Source organism: Coffea arabica, chromosome 11e, assembly GCF_036785885.1.
Source record: "Coffea arabica cultivar ET-39 chromosome 11e, Coffea Arabica ET-39 HiFi, whole genome shotgun sequence".
Lineage (NCBI taxonomy): Eukaryota > Viridiplantae > Streptophyta > Magnoliopsida > Gentianales > Rubiaceae > Coffea > Coffea arabica.
The window spans coordinates 45,277,995-45,280,574 of NC_092331.1; the positions used below are offsets into that span (position 1 = coordinate 45,277,995).

At 38.3% G+C, this 2,580-nt stretch overlaps 1 long non-coding RNA gene across 1 annotated transcript; it reads left to right on the forward strand.

The window, feature by feature from the left end:
- The first annotated feature begins 750 nt into the window (after positions 1–750).
- On the forward strand, positions 751–2,280 carry LOC113718900 (uncharacterized). Its single transcript, XR_003454668.2, has 2 exons — positions 751–1,186; positions 1,288–2,280. It is a non-coding gene; the product is annotated as an uncharacterized lncRNA (long non-coding RNA).
- The last annotated feature ends 300 nt before the right edge of the window (positions 2,281–2,580 follow it).

The following is a 2,580-nucleotide window of genomic DNA, read 5'->3' on the forward strand; positions in this document are numbered from 1 at the left end:
TTTAATAGTTTAAGACCAACCTGAAAGTCAAGATTCCCACTCTGTAGTACACTGATGTTTCATGTAGAATTCCAGCGTCTTCAAAAGCATCTCTTAACTCAAAAATTGACATCAAATCAGGGTCAACATCATCAAAATTAGCAACTTCTCCTCCCCCCCACATACTGTAAATTTGAGACATGGGCAAAATGGCCTCCGTAGTGAATCTCTAAAACATAGGTTTTAAAATCCAATTTCTATAATCACACAAAGGCAACTTTTTTAGTGCATGCATAGGTAATACAGAGCATGCATCTTTTATTGTCCCACAAAAAAATAATCCTAGTTTGTCTATCTAACACCAACCAAAATAAACAAATAATCCAACAAATTAATAATTAAAAAGACAAAAATTGATAAAAACACATCGTTTTCATCCTAACCCAACAATGACATAGCATATCTTCAAGGGACCACACCAACAGATGATTCAAACAAATAATTGTCTACCACATTAAAGGCCATAAAGCCACTAAAAAAGCCCATACCGTTGTTTCTGTGCAATACAATTGGTTAAAAACTAGAAATTTCTAAAATCGAGAAAAAATTGCAAAATCAAACCTTAAGGGATGCCCAAGCTCTCACAATCTACTTTCACAATCTTCAAATTCAATTCTGCCGTCTGTTAACAAGTTCATTGATTGCCCCTTTTTTCCATTTAAGATGCTGGTGAATTTTCAAGTTTTTTAATGGAGGTTTTGCTAAGGATTCAGCCAAAGGAAAAACTGGGTGACTGACAATGGCAAAAAGGAACAGAGGGTGACCGACAATGAAAAAAGGGAACCTTTTGTCTTCCCTAATTTTTTTTTTTTGTCTCATGCCAGATAGAGGGAAATTTCCCTCCATTATTCTAGGGTAATTTTGGAAACTTGTATTTCATAAATCCAGAGATATGAGTATTTTTGGTTGTTCATTATTTTCATAAGGATATTACTATCTTTTCAATATTCTGTTTATCTCCATTAGAGTTGACCGTTAGTCGTTGGGATAAACTGAGGAAAAATAAACATTGGGGGGTAAAATGAGAAACGACCTATATTTAAAGGGGATAAAGTGCGATTAACCCTATTTTCAATCATCCGCGTTGAAATCGCTCTCCCGCCACTCTCCAGCTCTCTGCTATCAGAAAACTCTGTGGAAATGCTCTGTGATTTTTTCCTTCTTGTTTTCTAACTTTTCTTTGTTTGTTTAAGCTGTGTGAATTTATTCAGAGTTTTTGTTGAAATCTTGTGTTTGTTTTGTGTCTAGAGCTGAGTATAAAATGGGTCCTGGAACGGAAGTTAGCCTCAGCAGAGTAATGGTGTTCTAAGTCGTGCCCGAAAGGTGTTTGAAAAAATGCTCAATTGGCAAACCGTTGGTTTATGTGTGAAGAAATGGTCCTCCAAAAACTTGTACTGGGCTGATATTGGGATCCATTTTGGGTAAACAGAAGCAGAGGCTGGAATGGTGGTTTCTACATGAAACTGGGGAAAGCAAGCAAACACAGTGGCAGAAATTTGGGCTATAATGCAGGAAATGAAGCTGGCTTGGGAGAAGGGGTTCAGGAAAATCTTCATAGAATCAGACTCACAAACTGGAATGAGATTAATTGACGAAGTGCTTATTAATAGTCCACATGTCAACCAAATCAGATTGGCCAGGAGTTGGGTAAGTCAAGGCTGGGATTGCAGACTCAATCATGCATGGAGGAGTGCAACATGTGCAAGGACAACCTTGCCAAACTCAGCCTGGGAGCACTGCTGGAGGTGACTGTCCTGGAGAACCCAACCCCCCCCCCCCGGGGCAGGGGGGTCTTTGCATAGCTTATTAGGATTTGATGTAATTAGTGTAGCAACACCACGTGTAGCTGCGGTGTAGATGGGTTCAAACCAGCCTTTTGACCAAAAGAAAAATGGAAGCAGAGGCTCCTAATATGAAAGTTTGCCAACATACAACTGTTGTAGCTGTTCTTTTGATTGTTTATGGTCAATATTGCTAGTATGTTGTGAACCCATCAATGTAGGATGGGGTTTGCTGTGATCTAATAACGGTACCGTATTAGAGAAGTAGGAAGACTTTTTGTGGGTGGGGTGTTAGGTGATGGGGATCATGGAGTGGTGTGGGGAGATGGGGCATCAAGGAGAGAAAGAGGTGTGTGGGGAGAGATGTTACCTCTTGATTTTCCATCCAAGTAGAAGAACAAAAAATGTAATCTTTTGCTCAGTTTCTACTGCTAGTAATAAATAAATAGATATTACTTGATGCTTTCTTATGCTTTTCTACACTACTAGTCTCTGTAACTCCCTGTTGAACCCAGCATTTCATTCAGTTATCAGCCAAAAAAAAAAAAGAATGTTGTTTGAAGTTAACAATCAAAATTTAAGAAATTCTTTGCTTCTATAAAATTCTAAACTTGTTGGTATTTCATTGAATTTCTGCAGTCTTTAATTCTAGGTGAACTCAGATGATCAATGGACTTCAGTTTTTAGCTTCTCAAGCAATATTTTCCTACTTGAGGCACACCAGATAAACACGCATGCACACAGAGATGTATTCATGTGC